The 9,185-nt window shown below is 42.3% G+C and overlaps 1 pseudogene; it reads left to right on the forward strand.

The window, feature by feature from the left end:
• LOC137894663 (general transcription factor II-I repeat domain-containing protein 2-like) overlaps positions 1 to 5,261 on the forward strand; it is a 120,114-nt pseudogene extending 114,853 nt beyond the window's left edge.
• The last annotated feature ends 3,924 nt before the right edge of the window (positions 5,262 to 9,185 follow it).

Here is a 9,185-nt window from a genome sequence, read left to right on the forward strand (position 1 = left end):
CCTTCAGCTCTGGAATAGTAGTCATTCCAAAATAACGTCCATAACATTGATGCTCCATAATGCAAAGTCTTGGGATTCTGGCCCCAAGTGTCATTGGTGTCAATATGGTTTGCACAAAGTATTTCAATGCTTTCCATTATCCCTTAGAATCTTATTTTCCTTCAAGCATTTTTGACAGTCCAGTTTTTCATAGATCTTGAATTCCTTCAGGAAGTCCTTGAAATGCTGCTCAAGGATTTCTCTTTCAGTTTTGGACCAGGTGGCTGCTCTGTAAAAAAAAAAAAAAATGAGTGACCACAATCAGTTTCTCTGGTCATTAAATGTCAAGGTATTCAATGTAGATAATATTCTTCAGCTTTGATGAAACAACACACCTTTTCGACTTGATGGCAAAACCGATGTCTTCATTTTCTGAACAAACTTCCTTGAATTTCCAGCTCTTTCTTCGGAAACTTCATCCTCAGAGTTTCCTTAAACTATATGGGGGGAAATAAAGTAACTGAATGAATGAGTCTCAACACTGTACATATTTTTCATTACTAATAATATATGACAAAGTGGTAACTTGTACCTTCTGGACATATAGTTGCAGAATGTTCAGGTTGGATATCTTCTGCATCAGAGTCACTGAACTCCATCAGCTGCAACAAAATAATTAAAATAACTACCGGTACACATGAAAAGTAAATTTTCCACAAAGCACACCATTTTATTATTTTTTGGAAATTTTGAAATCTTTTACTTACAGTTGATGTTTGGTGTTATTTCCTTCAGAATTCTTCCTTTGAATTTGCCCACTCCACTTGGTAGAGAATAAAGAAGTCTGCTCACCTTGGCTGTTTGTAATGTTTCTTCTGGGAGTCTGTTAAACTCCCTATGGACGTCAATATCATGTCCCAAAAAGTTTGCCACTTGGTGCAATTCATGCGTTTTTAGATTTAAAACCTGTGAAAGTGTGGCTACATGTTTTCGTAATTTTGTGGATGTAATATTTTCTGGCTGTTTGCTCCACAAGCTTCTGCAAATGTCTTTAAGCAGTCACATCCACAAATGTTCTCTAGAGAACCATAATACGGATGAGCAAAAATGCATCAATTGCTTGGGGGAATCCCAGCATTCTCTCTTGTGTTAAAAGTTCGACAGACTCCTTCACATTGGTTGGGAACAGCACTGGCACTTTGCGTCCTCTTTTCCCCCGGATCTCTACCCTGGTGAGTTTCTCACATAATTTATTTTCAAAAAGTGAAAGGCTCTCCATGATCTTATCATGAAATTTGTGTTAATTCCTATCCAGGTATGTTCTTTCTTGCATCCTGGAGACTTCTCCTTCACGACGACGATTGAATAAAATCAGCTGTGTCAGCAAGACTTGAGAGAGCTCACTCCAAGACTTTTTTGCTGGCCTTTTCAAGATTTTTCAAATGTTCATGAAGTTTCCTAATGTCTTCAGATGGAGGCAGCATTTGGGGGCTATTCCATTTCTTTTGATCCAGTGTTCTTAGTCCATTCCAGTTCGATTAATTTGCCAAATTGCTCTGCACGTTTCTTTAAGTCCTCGTTGTCTTGACGCAGAGCCTGTCCTTGCCGAATGTAAGACACCTTCACAAGTGAATGGTGCAGTTTCAGTGCAGTTGAAGGAACAGAGAATTTGTTTGTGGCCTGGTCAAATCAAGTAATCTTTTTTACAGCCTCAAGAACCGTATTGAACTTTCCTGGCCTGGTCAAGTCCTTCAGAGATAAAATATCCTTGTCAATTGTACTTGACTCGAGGAGAAGTCTTGCACCTTCTCTCATCTTGTTCCTTATGTCTGCCCGATGTCGTCCAACATCCTCTCTCCCAAGGAAATGATGAGAATGTCAGATTGCACCACCTGAGTCACAGCATTATGTCATATCTTCAATTACCCTTTTTAGTCCACTGGAAATTTCGGTGTCCATGGGCAACAACAGGGAACAACTTGACTGAATTTTCCTTTAAAGTGGCCCAGCACAGCTCTTGTGATGTCTCCACAGGTCTGTTTTAACATAGATAGCAAAGCAAAACTTGCAAGGCAGATAGTCTGCTGCTGTTTTGGGGTGGGTTGCTTGTCTTTTGGTGATGATTTGTCCTTTCCCAGAGGACAGTACTGAACAATTACAATAATAAATTCCCATGTTCATCACTTTGCTCAAGAGAAGATTGCGCCCGGGCCACTTCAGCTTTGTTAGAATGCTTTTGCTTCAGGTGCCTCGTAATTTTCACAAAAGGTTTCTCACAGTAAATTCAAATTTTCACACTCAGAAAATTGTTTCCTGTGTGGAAACATTAATTCAAAATAAAAGCCAGCGAAGAAACAGAACAAAGATTTAAGTGAAACAGCAGAGTACACACACAGGGGCATTTCTGCAAGATTTGTGTTCCCTAGACTGCTGCCATTTCAACACATTATTTTGGCCGCTTGAGCAACTTATGTGAAATGATTTGTTTTTCTTTTGTTGTTAAAAATAATATAAATTGATTGTTTAAAAATATATTTAGGCCACATTGAACAGTCCTAGTTTGTGTGTGTGCGTGCATGCGCACACTAAGTAGTGTTTTATAAAAGCACAATGCGAAGCATATGATATCCAATTGCTTGTCGAGTGTCATGTAGTGCTTACTGCAGATGTTGTGTATGCTTTGGTTTCTTTTCCTTGTATTTTAATCAGAATGAATGTGACTTCAGTGAAGAGGAAGGTTCTGCTGTCCTGCCTCTGTTTCTATATCTCCCCCCTCCCCGCAGAGAGGCAGGACCAATGTAACTAGGGTCCTCTGATTCTAGTAAAAGGCGAAGAGACTGGTTTAGAAACCCGGAGATGAGCAGAGAACTTTCCTAGGTAGATTGTAACCGGGATCTCCTCTGTCCAAACTCCCCTCGCGAGTATCAAATAAATTAATCTCTGTCTGTTCTTTCCATATGTATATAGGTTCTGTGCCTTAACTTTGAACCTATCAACACTGAAATAAGGGGGTTTAAAGACGGGGTTAGGGAGGCAGAATACATGTTCACGAAGTAAAAGGAAAGCCTGTGTGTCTGTTATGAAAGAATATAACTTAAGTAGGCACTATGAAACATCAACGAAACACACAGAAAGACAAATATAAGAATATGAACACAGAACAAAGGCTACAGAAGGTAGCAGAATTAAAAATAAATCTTAAGTCCCAGCAGGCGATGTTCACAAAAGCCAAATCACAAGGCGAGGCTGCAGTCGAGGCCAGTTTTATTGTGGCTGAAGAGGTCGCAAAATCAGCCCGCCCATTTACCGAGGGAGACTTTGTAAAGAACTGTATGCTCAAAGTTTGTGACGTAGTGTGCCCAGGACAAAGGCAGCTATTTTCAAGTGTGAGTCTGAGCAGAAACACAGTTGCTGACCTTGTAAACCAGCTTTCCACTAATCTTGAACAACAGCTTGTGGGAAAAGGAAAATATTTAATCGCATACTCCCTTGCTGTGGATGAGAGCACCGACATATCGGACATTGCTCAGCTGAAAATTTTCATCCGTGGAGTGGACTCAAGCCTGTGCGTGACAGAAGAGTTTTTGGGATTATGTCCGATGCATGGCACAACTACAGGAAAGGATCTGTATGAACAGGTATCCGGGTGTGTCATCATCGGCAGTCTCTCGTAGTCGGGCATGACTGTCCCCCTTCTTGGTCCTTGTGGGTCTTCAGGTGGGCATATAGGCCTATCCTGGACCCAATTATTCTGGTGCAGTGTGGACGGGGGGATGTAGTGGTGGTGGGTTTGGGCTGGACCTGTTTGGTGGTTGCTCTCTCCTTTCTGAGTCTGCGCTTCTCTTGTGCAGCATGGCCAAGGTCATCGTTGTACTGTGCAGCACCCTCACGAACAAGGTTTCTCCAGGTCGCCCTGACTGTTGCCGTGTCTTCCCGAGATTTAAGGTCGATGTGGCACTTCTTCATGTTTGTCTTGATGCTATCCTTAAACCTCTTTTGGCCTCCCGGGGCCCGTTTCCCTTCAATGAGCTGGGAATAGAGGACTTGTTTTGGGAGGCGAGAGTCGGGCATGCGGATAACATGGCCAGTACATCAACCGGGTGTGTAAATGACATGGAGCTGCCTTGGGACAAACTTGTGGCACTAGCAACAGACGGAGCGCCCGCAATGTGTGGTCATAAAAGTGGTTTGGTGGCAAGGATTCGGGAGAGAAAAAAGGAGAAAGACGGCATGGGTGATATCTTATCGCTGCATCATACACCAGGAGTCGTTGTGTGGCAAAGCTTTGAAAATGGAACATGTTATGAGCACCATAACATGAGCAGTTAACTTCATTAGAGCAAAAGGTTTATATCACCGCCAGTTCAAGACATTTCTGGAGGAGTTAAATTCAGAGTATGGTGACCTGCCCTATAACAGAGGTGCGGTGTCTAAGCAAGGGAAAGGTGTTGAAAAGGTGCTTCGAACTGCATGAGGATATCTGTTTCATGGAAAGCAAAGGGAAAGATACTACAGAGCTCCGTGATAAAAAGTTCCTGTGTGAAGTCGCATTTCTGTGTGACATCGCTGGTCATCTGAATGAACTGAACCTGCTGCTGCAGGGGCGGGGCCATGTCATCGCTGACATGTATTCTACTGTGAGGGCGTTTAAAACCAAGCTGAGCCTGTGGGAAACGCAGATGCGAAAAAATAACTTTGCCCATTTTTCGTGTTGCAAGACCATGCACGAGCTAGTCTCTAAACAGCCTCCTGAGCCCAGTGAGCCTACCGTCGTGTTCCCGAGTACAGAGTTTGCTGACAAACTCGGCATACTTGCTGCCGACTTCAGGTGGAGATTTTCCGACTTTGAAACCCAAAAAAGCAGGTTTCAACTACTCAGCAATCCATTTGCAGTTGACGTGGAAAGTGCACCAGCAAATCTCCAAATGGAGCTGATTGAGCTCCAGTGTAATGACACACTGAAGGCAAAATATGAGTCCATGGGCGCTGCTGAGTTTGCCCGTTTCATCCCCGACACAATGCCTGAGCTGCGCACCCAAGTTGCTCGCACGCTGTCTATGTTCGGCAGCACATACCTGTGTTAACAACTGTTTTCGTTGATGAAACTAAACAAAACATCACGTAGGAGTTGTCTTACTGATGAACACCTGAAGTCAATCCTGAGGATTTCCTCAGGTCAGAGCCTGACCCCAAACATTAATGAACTTGTACTCGAGATGAGACGCCAGCCTCAGACAAGTGAACAGAAAGGACTTGGACTTGATATTTCTTTCTCCAGTTGAATGGACCCAGGAAAATGGTGCCTAAGAAATTAATGCAACTGTTTTGCACTTTTGCAAGTTTGCCCTAACTTTTCTCATTTTATTATAAAAGGCAGTCATTGGTGAGGATCAGAGCAGCACGCTGATTTTCTTTTTTAATGCATGCTGTTTCATTTTTGCATTTATCTTGCCCTTTAGCTTTGAAGGACAATTACATTTTGCTGTTTACCTGTTAAAAAAAAAGAAAAAAAAACATTTTAATTTATTACTGAAAGAGCCTTGAGAAAATATTGCAACTGATTTTATCTGTTAAGTGCAATATAGGCTGTGTAATTGGTATTGGTTCAATATGTGCAATAATTGCGAGTTTTAATGAACATTGAACCATTTTTTTATTTTGGCCCCCTATGTATTTGACTTTGACATAACTGCCTTAGACGATGCCATAAAACCAAGACATTTGATGGAAGTAATTGAAGCAGTAAAAGAAACGGCAGGATTTGATACAGATAAGAACAGTTACAAAACTCCAAGCCTTGCACTTAAAATTGGACACTCTTGAAAGTGAGTGACATCATTCATTGTCATCACACTCTTATGGCTGGAGATGACAACTTGATTAAATCATCAAAAGCTTTTCAGGACCTTCATACTGCTAAGTGGTCAGAGTACAGTTCCCACTATGCCTTAAGCACCATATGGACTTGAAATACAACAAAACAGCCAAGTACCGCTCACTGATGATATGACAAAATGTAACAAACATCTTGTCAAAACTGCTAAATCTGCCTTGAAGAGGGACACAACAGTGCAGAACTATTCCAGCCTTGCAAAAGCTGCATTGACCAAGATTGTCCTCTTCAATAGAAGAAGTGTTGGGGAGGTCTCAAAGATAAAACTGTGAAATTTTCTGGAAAGAAAAAAGGGAGCAAACACCTTTGATGAACTGGGGCTGTGAGAGTATCAAAAAAGCTCAGCAACTATTTTGAGCATGTTGAACTGAAGGGCAAAATGGACAGAAGGGGAGCAGTGCTGCTGACACCTGAGATGGTAAATGGACTCAACGTTTTGATTGAGAAGAGGAAGGAATGTGGTGTCCAGACCAAAATGAATATTTGTTTGCTGTGCCAAATTGTCTGACTTGCTACAGAGGACATCAGCTCGCAGATGAGTGTGGTGCCAAGAGCCCAGAGTACCTACGATCAACTCGGCTCACAAAGACATAGCAACCACATCAAAAATCCTGAACTTGAAGACCAACAAACTAAATCAGCTTGCTGATTTTATGGGGCACGACATATCAGTCAGAGTGCAACATTTTCAAAGTTGCTCCTTGCACTGGAAAAGGGAAATCTCGATGAAATTGAGAGTATTTTAATTCTTATGTTCTTTATGTAAAATGTAGACTTAAAGGGATGATATTATGTATTTAAAGAAGTATTGGTTTTAGAATATCGTCATGGGTAACATTTTACAGAGGATTTCATCACTGGAGTCTGGACTATTCCAGAAAGTGTGTTCAATGATCACTTTCATTCTGAGTCAGTCTCTCCAGCGTGTCCTGGGTCTTCCCTGTGGTCTCCTCCCAGATTGTTGTCCAGAAGTTGTTTTCCATGGCCTCACTAAACACCTCCCATGCCCGGGTTTTTGCCTTGGCAACTGCGGTAGCTGCGCTCTGCTTGGTCTGTTGGTACTCGTCTGCTGCCTCTGGAGTTCCTACAGGCAAAAAAAGGCCTCATAGGACTCCTTCTTCAGCTTTGGTCGCTCCTATGGGTGGTGAGCCCATGGGAAGGAGGCCCCATGCTACATCTTTGGGTTGTGCCCGACTGGGCCGCATGGGTGAAGGCCCGGCCGCCAGGCGCTCGCCATCGTGCCCCACCCCCAGGCTTGGCTCCAGGAGGGGGCCCCGGTGACCCGCGTCCGGGCGAGGGAAGCTCGGGACCAATTATTTTGCTCATCACCCTTTGTCTGGTCCATCCCCTAGGACCTGTCATGGGTGATCCTACCAGTGGCATAAAGCCCCCAACTGAGCTCCTAGGATCATTGGGACACTCAAACCCCTCAATCACAATAAAGTGGGAGGGGTATATATGGTTTTAAATTTATTTTACAACCAAATTCATTTCCCTAATTTGACCAGATTTCACTGATTATGATGAAAATGAGAGTGAGAATGAACAAACCTTGGATGAAGAAGCAGAGGTAGATTGTCACCGTGCAGTGACCGGTATGTATTTTGAATGTGGTCTTGCATGTTGGTACTCATAGTGCATACTACTGGAGCTTGATACACAATAATTTATTCCTTTATTACCCATTCCATCATTTAATTGTTTTAATTCTGTGTTGATCCTGGCCACTTTACAATGGCTGTGTTTCAATCATTCTAAAGGATTTAAGAACCCTCTTAATAATCATTTAAGCCTGAGAGCAGCATCCCTCAAAAGTGAAAAAACATCATCAGTTAAACAAGCACAAATATAGTCAAATTATGCATCGTTTCTTACCCATTCCTATTTCCTTCTTCGTGAAAGACCTTCTTAAACTAAGAGTGACTCTGGGAAACACAGACACATACGACCTGTGTGCCAATGGTCCGACTTAGCAAAGGATGGAAACAGGGCGGTAGTTGCCAGGTTCTAATTTGTTTCCTTTTTTATACAGAGGGATAACCCGCGCCGTCTTGAATTCCTGTGGGACGTGGCACTGATTGATGGATAAATTTATCGGATGATGATGATGATGATGAATATATTTATTAGATAGAATGTTAGAGTACAAGTACAGTCACACAGTAGCATGTATTACAGTACAAATAACGTCAAACATCCTGTCTAAGAGGAGCATTTCAAAAAAATGATGGGTTACCACGGGGGCGATAGAGACAGCTGCGTCTCTGAGGAACCGGGTGGGTATGTTGTCAAGGCCTGTGGCCTTGTTAGGTTCAAGGGCAATTCGTTTTTTTAGCACATCAACAGTATTTACATGTGTGAAAGAGTGTCCTTTTTTAGCACCTAGCTTCTCATAGTGAGTCTGGATGTGGTCAGAACCGTACAGACCTGAATGCGGGGGGAGTTTGCTGACCAACAGGGTGGCAATAGTGGTGAAAAAGCTGTTAAAACAATTTGCTACCACCAACCTGTCGGTCTGGAGCGAACCACTTGAGTTAATGCAGATATTACTGGTTTTTGTTTGGAGTCTGTTGCTGCAGCCTGTTTGTTTTAGGGCCTCCCACAGTTTTTGTGGGTTGCTTTTGTTTGCCTCAATGTTCTCATTTAGGAAATTCTTTTTGGCATTTTTTATCATTTTGTTAACCACATTGCGTAGTTTTCTGCTTTTTTCAAGTAGTTCCTCGTTGTTGGTTTTTCTGTACTCAGAGTAACATTTGTTTCTGAGCTTGATGGTGTGGCGCACCCAGATATGTGCGACCACATTTGTATTATTATTGAAACATAATTAGAAATTACCAAAATTAGTAGCCTTTAAACTAGATACAGATTTATGTAATTTTAATAATTATTAAAATTATTATTTTACATGTTGCAAATATGACCCTGTAAATAGTTGAAGCGGGGCGGAGCCCTTTGTCGCGGTGTCGCGTGAGTGGGTGGGTTTTTGCGTTGTGCTCCAGTTCTGAATGAAGAGAAAAGGATAAAGGTGTGTCTGATCCTTTCTCTAATGATTCGTCTCTTTACAGATTTTCTTTTTGTTAATGCGGTCACCACCCGGGACCCGTAACAATGGCATTCAATATTTTCCCCCTTCATCCAAGGTTCTGTACGGGTTCTGACCCAAACAGCTGTTATGGGTGCTATCTTATCAATTACAGACAGAAATTCAGATTTAAAGGAAGATCAGGTCCCCTCGACAGAGGCAGAGTTTAAATAGTATAATGTTTTTAGGAGGTTGCTGGTAACATCTGGCCGGGGACAGCCAATATGAATT

Source organism: Brachionichthys hirsutus, chromosome 6, assembly GCF_040956055.1.
Source record: "Brachionichthys hirsutus isolate HB-005 chromosome 6, CSIRO-AGI_Bhir_v1, whole genome shotgun sequence".
Classification (NCBI taxonomy): Eukaryota; Metazoa; Chordata; class Actinopteri; order Lophiiformes; family Brachionichthyidae; genus Brachionichthys; species Brachionichthys hirsutus.